Source organism: Ornithodoros turicata, chromosome 4, assembly GCF_037126465.1.
Source record: "Ornithodoros turicata isolate Travis chromosome 4, ASM3712646v1, whole genome shotgun sequence".
Lineage (NCBI taxonomy): Eukaryota > Metazoa > Arthropoda > Arachnida > Ixodida > Argasidae > Ornithodoros > Ornithodoros turicata.
Window position 1 is genome coordinate 35002473 of NC_088204.1, and position 13886 is coordinate 35016358.

Sequence of the window (13886 nt, forward strand, 5' to 3'; positions counted from 1 at the left end):
GGAGATTTTGTTTTTTCTCTCCCACAGGGTAATGTCTTCGTAAGTGACTGGGAAGCAGGGCGGCCAGTACGTTACGCGCGTCTCCGGATGGGAAGGATTCATGTACTTGTGGTATCTTACATGCAGGTTTGGTTTGCTCCTCAAAGGATGTAAGAGTGCCAGCACGCTATACTTGAAACACTCGTTTTCGTGATTCGGTGGAAGTTTGACGTTTGTGAGAGTCTTTGTTTTTCTCTTTAGCAGCTCGGGAAGCTCGATCGTGCATCCTATCCGCTTCGGTTTTAAGCGCGTTAGTTTTAAGTCGACACATTGGACGTCGTTCGAGGTGAAACCAGACCCTTCTCTCGCATAGTTTTCAACGCGTTGCGAGGACTCTGCGATGGCAGCATTTATCGCGCCTTCGATTTCTTGGCGGTTATGAACGACTCTCATGTGAAGGTTCACGTGAAGGAGATGCGAAGTCAACCCGTCGGCTCCGTCCTTAACCATGAGCGCCTTCGAGCACAGACAAAATTTGAAAGGCATGGGATAAGCTTCGAGGACGCGCGTGATTACTGGAGCTATGCTCGGTAGATAGAGTCGCAAATCGTCGACGTTGTCGTCGTGCGGGGAACAGAGAAGCGTGTACCTAGTAGCCGTTCCGTCAAATGCCTCATCTGTGACAAAAAAAGGAAGGAATCGTCTCTCCGTGACGGAGGGATGATTCTCTACGACGTGTTCTCTCAATTCAACGATTCTACGACCCTGGACAGGCTCAGCTTCGTTTCGAAATTCTGGGCTTGCATCTGGTGATTCATCTCGAACCCTACCAGACAGAGGAATGAAATCTGCATACGACTGATCCCCTTCCCACATGAGCAATTCGTCGTCGTCGTCGTCCGTTTCAGGTATTACGAAAGGCGGACTACTGACTCTGTCGTCGTCGTCGTCATCTGAAAGGACGACTGGGCTATTACCGAGATTCTCTATTCTAGCTTCGTGCTCTCTTTCTACGGCCACGAGCATGGCATCGATGGGGTCGTACTGACATACGAGACAGCGCGGCACTGCGGTCGAACAAAATCAGTACGAGATTCCCCCTCACGAAACAATGCTCACTTTTCCCTTCAGTTGAGGAACGCTTGAGATTGATGATGATGAGAGAGGATGGGATGAGTCCCTGTGGTCAGTGTCATGCGGTGACAGCGGCTATTGGTTCCTGAAAAACAATGTCATACATAGAATACACTCTCACAGCAGAGACGGTCAACTTACATTTTGGTCCACGAAACGCCTCGTGTCGTGGATGGATGCCCCTCGTGGGCTTCCTGTCAATCGTCGTAGAACCAGCGCACCTTTTATAGTCGCTACACCGCTCTCCTCCTCCTCGCATTGCGACGGTGTCGTCTGTACTTTGACCACCCCGCCTTCCGTCTTTCGCGCCTTTTTGCGATGTCGCATATGACAATAATACCATCGACGTTGAATAAAACATTACACTAATTTCTAGCTAACACTCTGGGACGACTTGTACATGACGACAAGAAGACCCAGAGTGGGATTCGAACCCAGGATCCTTCTACACTGGGCGCGACACACTAACCACCAATCTAATTCGTACTGCGTGACGTTTTTCGTATTGCGGGGTTCGTGTCTACACACGTCACAACATGTTCAAACACGTTCAAACATGTTCAAACACGTTCAATGACGTCATAGAGAGAGAGAGAGAGGAAGTAGTGTGTCCAGGGACGACTTCGTCGCCTGTGTCTAAACACGTCCAAACATGTTCAGACACGTTCAATGACGTCATAGAGAGGGTGAGAGAGGAACGAGTGTGTCCAGGGGCGACTTCGCCGCCCATGTTCAAACATGTTCAAACACGTCTTAACATGTTTAAACACGTTCAATGACGTCATAGAGAGTGAGAGGCAAAGCTTTACTATAAATGTCGAAGCGAACGTTCGATCGTCATTCCATCATGATCAGCTTGGTAGATCCTCGTAAGTAATACCCATGACGTCATCATCATCGCCGAAATGTTTGAAGAGTTTCGTTTCCAGTGTACAACACTTTTGCTGCGCGTGAAGTCGGTTTTTTCCCGCCTCACATATTTCGGGAGATTGGCAGGGCCCGCTTCTTCTGCACCAATTGCGGTGGATTGTGGTCCAAAGGTACGCTCCCTCGTTATTTTTTTAATACGTTCTATAATCGTTAACATTTTTTTTTCAGAGCAAAAGCATTGGACGGACCGATTGATTCGCCCGTTTCTCGGCTGTCGTACGGTACCGTTCGACGTACGTTGCGAAGGACTTCGACTATTGAAGGAAGATGGAGAAGATGGACCATCAGTGTCACTCTGTGACTGAAGAAGATTGTACGTGTGTGTGTGTTTGAGTTAAAAAAACACGCGTTTCTCACACTCCTTTCGTTGCAGATTACGAATGGCTACTGACGGGAGATCTACCCCTGGTTCTAACCTTCAAGCCTCCTCCAAAGACCTTCTTTTTGCGAATCGGCGATCAACTGACTACCTGTCGCTGCGGTGGACTCTGGTCGAGAAACCCCAGCCATTGGTTAGACTCGAGCCTTCGTCCGTATTTGGGCTGCCTTCCCGGCTACGAAACCAAAGCTGGAGCCTAATTCGTGTGTAACGAGAAATAAAAAAAGGTTGTCTACTCTCATTCCGTCTCAGTCATGATGACGCCCGAGCAGAGGTTTGCCACCTTTGTGCAAACGCGAATGTATCGGGACTTGCTGCGATTACGCGATTATATTCACGGCGATAGCTGCGAGGGAGACTTTCGCTCGATTCTCAAGACGATACCCTTACGTCTGTTCACCGTCAGTGGGAAGATTGCAAAGAAAATGAAGCGTTTCGTAGATTACAAGCTCGAGCTGTTGGAAAAGTATAGACGAGGAGAGACAGTCGACCCGTGTCTCATCAACGCGGGTTTCAACCGACCTATTGTCCGTCGCTACTGGCTTCTCCACACATCCCTCGACGTCACGGTGCAGACCGGCGACGACGGCGGTGAGCGTCGGGTCAGCACGTTGGAAGATCGTCTCGCAAGGGTCTTGTGTATGTCGTGAAAAAATAAATAGTCTATTTTTTACGAAACGAGTTCGCTCACGAGGAGACGTTTTATTGTTTCGTCATTCTCTTCGAGGTTACAGGAAAACATGGATACACAACTTTTCAAGCTGTAGCGTTTCGACATGCGCGTGGCTACGTAGATACAAAAAAGCCCGCAGTAAGGCGAAAAGGGTGATTGAATACACTTGTCGTTATACTCGTCCACTACAGGTAAAGTCCTTCGAAGGTTTGCTTCGATGGGGGGAAGTCCGTAGCTGTCGAAAAACACGGCAGACCCGTCGTAGTTTTTCAGGTAGAGCACCCAGTGCTGCCCGCGTCTTCTTCGCTCTTCCGTATTGATGATTAAATAACCGGGCTTGCGTAAAACGAAGGCGCGGATTGGAAACCAAGGTGCGGAGCTTGAGTGCCGGGAGCTTGGACGCTCACTTTGAAAACGTTTACCCCGAAAGGGTACCTTCCAAATTATGCGTCGCCCTGCTCGCCACGTCCGACTTTCTCGGCGACATCCAATCGAACCCCTACAAATTCCGTCATTACGACCTGTCTCATTCGATGCTCTCCGTGGACGGGCAGCAAGTGCGAGCCGAGTACGACTTTCAGAACGACCTCGTCAAAATTCCCTACTTTAACTTCTTGCAAGAACTGGGAGAGAAACATTTCAAGTATAGCTACGAGCGATTTAAAACGAACGGGTTCCTTCTCTACTTTAACTTGGACGTGGACAAGTGTTCTTCTCCTTCGCATTTGAACGAGTGGCGAAAAGGAAACGTTCGCCTGCAATTACGCTTCGCTAAAGCCCTTCCACACGCGGTCACCGTCCTCTTGATTTCCGAGTGTCCCAAGCTCATGTACGTCGACAAGGACCGTACGGTCACCTTCCCATAAGAAAAGATGCACGAGAGCGACATCTTGGAACTCGTGTCCCTGAACCCCCTCGCTTCCTCCATGCTGAGAGGCATTTGCGCTTCAAACGAAGCCTTCGTTTTACGCAAGCCCGGTTATTTAATCATCAATACGGAAGAGCGAAGAAGACGCGGGCAGCACTGGGTGCTCTACCTGAAAAACTACGACGGGTCTGCCGTGTTTTTCGACAGCTACGGACTTCCCCCCATCGAAGCAAACCTTCGAAGGACTTTACCTGTAGTGGACGAGTATAACGACAAGTGTATTCAATCACCCTTTTCGCCTTACTGCGGGCTTTTTTGTATCTACGTAGCCACGCGCATGTCGAAACGCTACAGCTTGAAAAGTTGTGTATCCATGTTTTCCTGTAACCTCGAAGAGAATGACGAAACAATAAAACGTCTCCTCGTGAGCGAACTCGTTTCGTAAAAAATAGACTATTTATTTTTTCACGACATACACAAGACCCTTGCGAGACGATCTTCCAACGTGCTGACCCGACGCTCACCGCCGTCGTCGCCGGTCTGCACCGTGACGTCGAGGGATGTGTGGAGAAGCCAGTAGCGACGGACGATAGGTCGGTTGAAACCCGCGTTGATGAGACACGGGTCGACTGTCTCTCCTCGTCTATACTTTTCCAACAGCTCGAGCTTGTAATCTACGAAACGCTTCATTTTCTTTGCAATCTTCCCACTGACGGTGAACAGACGTAAGGGTATCGTCTTGAGAATCGAGCGAAAGTCTCCCTCGCAGCTATCGCCGTGAATATAATCGCGTAATCGCAGCAAGTCCCGATACATTCGCGTTTGCACAAAGGTGGCAAACCTCTGCTCGGGCGTCATCATGACTGAGACGGAATGAGAGTAGACAACCTTTTTTTATTTCTCGTTACACACGAATTAGGCTCCAGCTTTGGTTTCGTAGCCGGGAAGGCAGCCCAAATACGGACGAAGGCTCGAGTCTAACCAATGGCTGGGGTTTCTCGACCAGAGTCCACCGCAGCGACAGGTAGTCAGTTGATCGCCGATTCGCAAAAAGAAGGTCTTTGGAGGAGGCTTGAAGGTTAGAACCAGGGGTAGATCTCCCGTCAGTAGCCATTCGTAATCTGCAACGAAAGGAGTGTGAGAAACGCGTGTTTTTTTAACTCAAACACACACACACGTACAATCTTCTTCAGTCACAGAGTGACACTGATGGTCCATCTTCTCCATCTTCCTTCAATAGTCGAAGTCCTTCGCAACGTACGTCGAACGGTACCGTACGACAGCCGAGAAACGGGCGAATCAATCGGTCCGTCCAATGCTTTTGCTCTGAAAAAAAAATGTTAACGATTATAGAACGTATTAAAAAAATAACGAGGGAGCGTACCTTTGGACCACAATCCACCGCAATTGGTGCAGAAGAAGCGGGCCCTGCCAATCTCCCGAAATATGTGAGGCGGGAAAAAACCGACTTCACGCGCAGCAAAAGTGTTGTACACTGGAAACGAAACTCTTCAAACATTTCGGCGATGATGATGACGTCATGGGTATTACTTACGAGGATCTACCAAGCTGATCATGATGGAATGACGATCGAACGTTCGCTTCGACATTTATAGTAAAGCTTTGCCTCTCACTCTCTATGACGTCATTGAACGTGTTTAAACATGTTAAGACGTGTTTGAACATGTTTGAACATGGGCGGCGAAGTCGCCCCTGGACACACTCGTTCCTCTCTCACCCTCTCTATGACGTCATTGAACGTGTCTGAACATGTTTGGACGTGTTTAGACACAGGCGACGAAGTCGTCCCTGGACACACTACTTCCTCTCTCTCTCTCTCTATGACGTCATTGAACGTGTTTGAACATGTTTGAACGTGTTTGAACATGTTGTGACGTGTGTAGACACGAACCCCGCAATACGAAAAACGTCACGCAGTACGAATTAGATTGGTGGTTAGTGTGTCGCGCCCAGTGTAGAAGGATCCTGGGTTCGAATCCCACTCTGGGTCTTCTTGTCGTCATGTACAAGTCGTCCCAGAGTGTTAGCTAGAAATTAGTGTAATGTTTTATTCAACGTCGATGGTATTATTGTCATATGCGACATCGCAAAAAGGCGCGAAAGACGGAAGGCGGGGTGGTCAAAGTACAGACGACACCGTCGCAATGCGAGGAGGAGGAGAGCGGTGTAGCGACTATAAAAGGTGCGCTGGTTCTACGACGATTGACAGGAAGCCCACGAGGGGCATCCATCCACGACACGAGGCGTTTCGTGGACCAAAATGTAAGTTGACCGTCTCTGCTGTGAGAGTGTATTCTATGTATGACATTGTTTTTCAGGAACCAATAGCCGCTGTCACCGCATGACACTGACCACAGGGACTCATCCCATCCTCTCTCATCATCATCAATCTCAAGCGTTCCTCAACTGAAGGGAAAAGTGAGCATTGTTTCGTGAGGGGGAATCTCGTACTGATTTTGTTCGACCGCAGTGCCGCGCTGTCTCGTATGTCAGTACGACCCCATCGATGCCATGCTCGTGGCCGTAGAAAGAGAGCACGAAGCTAGAATAGAGAATCTCGGTAATAGCCCAGTCGTCCTTTCAGATGACGACGACGACGACAGAGTCAGTAGTCCGCCTTTCGTAATACCTGAAACGGACGACGACGACGACGAATTGCTCATGTGGGAAGGGGATCAGTCGTATGCAGATTTCATTCCTCTGTCTGGTAGGGTTCGAGATGAATCACCAGATGCAAGCCCAGAATTTCGAAACGAAGCTGAGCCTGTCCAGGGTCGTAGAATCGTTGAATTGAGAGAACACGTCGTAGAGAATCATCCCTCCGTCACGGAGAGACGATTCCTTCCTTTTTTTGTCACAGATGAGGCATTTGACGGAACGGCTACTAGGTACACGCTTCTCTGTTCCCCGCACGACGACAACGTCGACGATTTGCGACTCTATCTACCGAGCATAGCTCCAGTAATCACGCGCGTCCTCGAAGCTTATCCCATGCCTTTCAAATTTTGTCTGTGCTCGAAGGCGCTCATGGTTAAGGACGGAGCCGACGGGTTGACTTCGCATCTCCTTCACGTGAACCTTCACATGAGAGTCGTTCATAACCGCCAAGAAATCGAAGGCGCGATAAATGCTGCCATCGCAGAGTCCTCGCAACGCGTTGAAAACTATGCGAGAGAAGGGTCTGGTTTCACCTCGAACGACGTCCAATGTGTCGACTTAAAACTAACGCGCTTAAAACCGAAGCGGATAGGATGCACGATCGAGCTTCCCGAGCTGCTAAAGAGAAAAACAAAGACTCTCACAAACGTCAAACTTCCACCGAATCACGAAAACGAGCGTTTCAAGTATAGCGTGCTGGCACTCTTACATCCTTTGAGGAGCAAACCAAACCTGCATGTAAGATACCACAAGTACATGAATCCTTCCCATCCGGAGACGCGCGTAACGTACTGGCCGCCCTGCTTCCCAGTCACTTACGAAGACATTACCCTGTGGGAGAGAAAAAACAAAATCTCCGTCTACATCTACGTGTTCGACGAGCAGACGAGTTCGATATCTACCGGACGGGTTCCCTGCACGCTCTATAAGGATAAAGTCCACCTGCTCGAGGTTAGGGAGCATTTCTATGGGATCCGAAAATTTAGCACTTTCATGGGACGAAGTGACTACTTTTATTGCGAGAAATGCACGTCCGGTTACGGAACGAGAGAGGCATTGCAGCAACACGAACGTCTGTGTCGAGACGTAAACGAAGTGATTCTCGAAATGCCAAAAGCGGGGGAGTGTGTCTCCTTCAACAAGATACAGTACATGCATCCCTACCCCTATTTCGCGGTGTTGGACACGGAGAGCGTTTTGGAAAAAAACGCGCTCGTGAAGGACGCCTCGAGTGTGCACAGGATGAGCTCGTACAGCATTGTGCTAGTGAGAAGTTGTGATGGGAAAATAATGGACGTAGATGGCTATTTGGGACCCAACGCGGCAGAGAAATGCTTGCTCTCTCTCAAGCGATTTAGTGATCAAATCGATAGGTTGAACAGTTGTCCCGCGCCGTTGGTCATGAGTATGGAAGACCACTTTCGGCACGCGAGCGCTACACACTGCGAATTTTGTGGAATCGAATTTAACCGACATACGCGGAAGGTATCGCATCACGACCACACCCGCTTCGTAGAGTCCGGTTCTTCGAATTTTGTCGCGACGCTGTGTGATACGTGTAACCTTACGTGTCGTAATACCAAAGAAGTCGTCGTGTGCGTGCACAACCTGCAGTACGATTTGAGCTCCCTTCTCCGCCACATGCACGTTCTAAATCTGGGCGAGCCGTGGATCTTAGCTTCGAGCTCGGAAAAGATAAGAGGGTTCAACATTGGCGATCTCCATTTCCGCGATACCACGCAGTTTTTCAACCTCTCCTTGTCGAACCTGGTGGAAACCCTGCTCGCCAGCGGTGGTGAAAGCGCGTTTCATTGTACCCGTCAAATGTTTGGTGACCGTTTCCGACGCCTCCTCAGGAAGGGCATTTACCCGTACACCTTCGTTGACAGTTTCGAAGCGTACAATTTGCCCGCACTACCGCCAAAGGAAGCTTTCAAAAGCGACCTGAACGACCAAGAGATCACGGACGAGGACTATCAGTACGCCCTCGAGATTTTCGAATTGTTCGAATGTAAGAACCTCGGCGGTTACACGCGTCTCTACGTCACGCTCGACGCCTGTCAGCTCTGCGACGTCGTACTGTATTTCAGGAAGATTGCGCTAGAGACGGATAGGTTAGATATCCTACGCATAGTGTCCCTCGCTAGTTACGCGTGGAGCAGCGCTCTGAAGCTCACCAAAGTCAAACTCGAGCTCATGAGCGATCGCGAGATGTACGAAACGATCGAGAAGGGAATCAGGGGAGGCATTTGTAACAGCTTCCACAGATACTGTCGGGCTAATCACGAGGGGTGCGACGATTACGATCCCCAGCAAGAAAAGACTTTTATCCAGTACCTCGACGTGAACAGTTTGTACCCGTACGCGATGACTTTCCATCTCCCGACAGGTGGTTTTGAGTGGGTCGATCCTTCGAGGTGGAGCGAGATCGATTTTCTCAACATTCCTCACGATTCGGAAGTGGGTTACGTGTACGTGGTAGACTTGTCATATCCCGAAGAACTGCACGCGCTCACTAGGGATTTTCCCCTGGCACCCGAACACAGGTGCGTGGACGAGAACGAACTCTCCCCCTACCAACGCCACCTGAAAGATGCGTTGGCGCTGAACGCCCCTTCCACAACGAAACTCTTGCTGACGTGCTACGACAAAGAACGCTACGTCGTTCATTATGCACTGCTCGCTCTGTACGTGAGGTTGGGCATGAAAATAAAACGTGTTCACAGCATCCTCTCGTTCCGCCAAGACAACTTTTTGCGAACCTTCGTGCAGAGAAACGTCGCGTTGAGGAATGCCGCGAGCACGAAATTCGAGCGACTTCTGTACAAAACCATGTCGAACAGCACGTTCGGTAAGTCGATACAAAATGTGAGACGGATGAAAAAGTATGCCCTAGCCTACGACAAAGAAAGCGCGCTCCGAAAAGCTAGCTCCGTCGACAGTCAGCATTTTCACATTCTGAGTGATAAGTGCATCTTGTACGAGATGAAACAACGCCGCATCAAATGCACGCACCCCCTTTACGTGGGCTTTGCCATTCTTGAAATATCCAAAGTCCGAATGTACAGCTTCATCTACGAGTCGCTCTTTTCTCGCTTGACATGTCCAGTGCAACTGATCTATAGCGACACGGACAGCGTAATTTTTTCTCTCATGTGTGAAAGCCTGGAAGAGCAGCTGATGAAGATTGAGAGTGAGTTAGATCTGTCTTCCTATCCGACGGACCACCCACTTTTCAACGACGAGCACGCGAATCAGATGGGGTACTTCAAAGACGAGACGGGGGGCGGAGTTATTCAGGAAGTCGTAGCCATCCGAGCGAAAATGTACAGCATTCTCTTGGCTGGGACACACAAACAGATCGCGAGAGCCAAAGGAGTTAAGAAAGACGTGGTGAGGAAACATTTATTGCACGAAGTGTACCGAGATTCTCTGTTCAATGAAAAGGCGGTCTCTCAGAAGCAGTGCACCATCCAGAGTATAAAGCAAACGATGTACACCATTTCGAGACTCAAGAAGAGCTTGGTCCCCTACGACGACAAACGCTATGTCGTGGATGCCGTACACTCCTTCCCTTATGGGAGCTGCGAATACGGTAAGCTTTCCTAGTGTTTTGACGCGTATAGGATTACGATAGAACTCCCTCTTTGTGCAGCACCGGAAAACCCGGAAGAGAGCCCGAGACCGTCGACGTCAGGCATCGAGTAACCGCGGAACAAAGAGCTGCACGCGCATGTAATCGAGAATAAAAGTTCTAGTCGAGACATCCCTCTCTCTCTCTCTCTCTCGCAGACAGGAGCAGCACGGGACATCGTGGCAGTGTGGTAGCGGAATGGGTGTACGAAAAGAATTACCATTCCGTCATCGTGCTGACGCAGTGACCCGCGCAATGACGACGCTGCGATGAAGATACCCCATATCCTTTCTCTTGAGGCAAGTCAGGGAGGGTGCAGGCATCTATCGACCAAGTCCTTTGTATGTATTCAATAAAGATGTTTCAGTGAAAGAACACGCAGAGTCTCGTCAAAGTTATTCGGACTGTTTAATGTGTTGCATGTCAATAACCAAGCGGTATTTCAATAAATCAGTGACAAAGTTGACGATGTAGACTGCTTGCAAATGTCGCTGCTTCCGCAGGGCGTGCTTAATATGAGCGATGGCACGAGCGAGAAGGTCCACGATGTCTGCAGCGATGTAGTTGAATTCTGCGTTGGCCAAGCTCACAAATTCGCTCATCAGTCCCAGGGGTCCGTCAGGAACCGTTATGCAGACGTTCTTGTAACGGGCGTAAATTCGACGCACCATCTCCTGCAGCGGCCCCGGCGAGATCTCTCCTATATTGCCAAAGCCTACCATGTCTATCACGTAGCGAAAAGCAGTGATGACGAGCTCGTTGCGGGGACTTTCGCCGTTGAAACATTCCTTCTCCACTTCTTCCCAAGAAGCGTGGGTACGGGAACAATTTTGTAAAGAGTGGTAGCTGAACATCTTCACGTAGTGATGACGCGAGCGCGGTGCGCGCTGCCTTTATAGAGATAAACGCGCGCGCGCGCAAAGAACGGAGAATGAAAGCGAAACTGAAAAGCCACCCGTCGCCGCTAGGAGCGCGCGCGCGCGCAGCAGAGAGCCGAAACCGAAAACACCCGCGGCCGGCGCAGGGGGCGCTAGGAGCGCGCGCGCGCGCATGCGCGGACGGGTGGAGCAGAGGGCGCGCGCGCATCCATAGCGGCCGCTGCGCGTCGCCTCTCTCAGTTTCTCTCGGACCGTCGCGGAAGACGGACGTGCGCTCCACGCGCTCGCTCACTTTCTGGCTGGATCTCGTAGAGAGCAGACGTATGTTCTCCGCGCTCGCTCAGTTTCTGCCTGGAAGTTGCCGCGGGGGAAAAGGTGAGTGATTTGACGCGCTCCTTTTCTCGTATGTTTGCCGTGTTTAGCGGTGACCGCGCTCGTGTTAAGCCTTTTCTCGCATGTTTAGACTTGTTTTGCGGTGTCCAAGCCTGTTGACGCATGTTTAGCGATGTGTGGTTCCCGCCTTGTGTTAGCTGCGTAGTGTTGAGGTTAGGCCTAAGCGATCGTCCCCGTAAGCCTCTTCCCTCGTATGTTTGCCGTGTTTAGCGGTGACCGCGCTCGTGTTAAGCCTTTTCTCGCATGTTTAGCGATGTGTGGATCCCGCCTTGTGTTAGCTGCGTAGTGTTGGGGTTAGGCCTAAGCGATCGCCCCCCCGTAAGCCTCTTTCCTCGTATGTTTGCCGTGTTTAGCGGTGACCGCGCTCGTGTTAAGCCTTTTCTCGCATGTTTAGCGATGTGTGGTTCCCGCCTTGTGTTAGTTAGCTGCATAGTGTTGTGACGTTGAGGTTAGGCCTAAGCGATCGTCCCCGTAAGCCTTTTTCCCCGATGTGTACTGTTTTCTGTTTTAGCAGTAGCGGTTAGACCTTTTCTCTCGCATGCCTAGACTTGCTTAGCAGTGCTGTCATTTTTACCTGCCGCTAGTATCCTGTTCTGTCTTTCTCGTCTAGAGCTATGATGGTGGCGCCATCTGGTGTGATGCCTTGCAACTAAGTGGCCACCTGTCGTCGATCTCTGCAACTGCTGGGTGCAAACTACCAACATGGCGGACGCTGGTCACTCGGGTGTTGCGGAGCGGCTTCTTCGCCGCGGCATCGTTGATTTTCGAATAAATTGTTTCTCTCCACTCTATTTCTATCTTTTTATTTTATTTTCTGCCTATTTTTTTTATTTTTTATGACCACGATTATCCGGAAACGCACAACTGGTCTGGACGCGAGATAGACATTCCCCAATTAGTGTGATGGCTCCCTGGAGGGTGCTGATTAATGTGGGGGGTCCCAATTAGCTCTAATTGCTAATTAATGGCGTCCAGGCCAGATGTGCGTTTCCGGATAATCGTGGTCAGTACTTACTACTAACGCTCACGCATTTTCGGCACGCAGCACAGAACACGAATCACACCAGGAAGACTGTACTGGCCTAGCAAATGCTTTGCAGTCGAGGGAAGCAAAACTCACGTTCCTCGTGGGTTTAGTGAAGTCCAGAAATATACTGGCTCCCTAATAGCGAACTGTTTATCACTTCCTCAATGTGAATCTGCGCAGCAGACGGCTCGGCAGAAGAAACTGGCCGGGTTGGCGGAAGAAACCAAGTCAAAAGTCATGCCAAGCCGGAGCGCGGGCAGACCACGAATGTGTCGTCGACACAGGGTTTGCGGGCCACAAGACGGGATGTCAGTGAAACTAAAAATTCACTTTTTCGGAAAACCGCGAGGAGTTTGGGATAACTATTTTGCATACATAATCAGTGTTCCCTTATGAACACATCGTGTGAGTACCATTCCATTCTGTAACACTCGAAAATCGGCGTAGCTGAGCTTTAATATATGTACAGTGTTTTCTGAGCGAGTCCTTATTCGAAATAGACGTGATAGGGAGGTACAACAAACTGTGCGCCGTAACAACCTCCTCTACACCAAGAACCTTCCTCCATGGAGCCATATCATGGTGAAAGACTTGCGTTTTCTTCATTGTCGTTTCAATGCAGTTATTTGTGCTTTTTCATTTCTTGCTCGCTGTGCTTTCAGCCCACTATTGGATCCTCAATTTCGCATACAGAGCTCCCTCTATAGAACTATATTCACACCTTCCTCGTCATCACGGTTGGAAATGCGGAAGTGAAACGAAAGCAAATGGTAGCTATAGATTCGTTTTGTCAGGTACCCCGATACAAAGTATTTTTTTACCAGTTGTTCTCTTTTATCATCAGATTCCTCAAGCTCGTCTTCGAACTTTAAAGAGTCTGTAAGCGACCTGAAGGGTTCCACCACCAACGCACGTCGTGCTTCTGTAGATGCAGAGGCACTAATCCACTGAACGATAGCATTTAGCTGTTCAGTATGTGTCTGCTCTGTGACCCTGAGCAGCTGGAGTAATCTGATAACTTCCTCTTTGAACTCTGCAAAAGTGATAGAGACTTTGGCAAAATAATAGCCAAGGATTACTCAGTTAAGTAACAACAACTTTATTTTGGCTTTGGAGTGTGGGGAGCTTCATCGCCACTGGCGATACTCTACCCCATTGTTGGTGGGAAAGTGGGGAATAAAATAACGAGCCCCTTCACAATAACGAAGTTCGATGGTGTCCAAAAATGTCAGAAGAGCTTTGAGCGCCGAGCGTTGCTGGGCTGTATTAGGCCAGGGACCAATTAAGCCTTGCCCACTGTCTGAAGGCCCAG

At 49.7% G+C, this 13886-nt stretch overlaps 1 long non-coding RNA gene across 1 annotated transcript; it reads left to right on the forward strand.

Annotated features, from left to right (window-relative positions):
• The first annotated feature begins 11433 nt into the window (after positions 1 to 11433).
• LOC135392972 (uncharacterized) lies at positions 11434 to 12338 on the forward strand. The gene is made up of 2 exons (XR_010422348.1): positions 11434 to 11529; positions 12158 to 12338. It is a non-coding gene; the product is annotated as an uncharacterized LOC135392972 (long non-coding RNA).
• The last annotated feature ends 1548 nt before the right edge of the window (positions 12339 to 13886 follow it).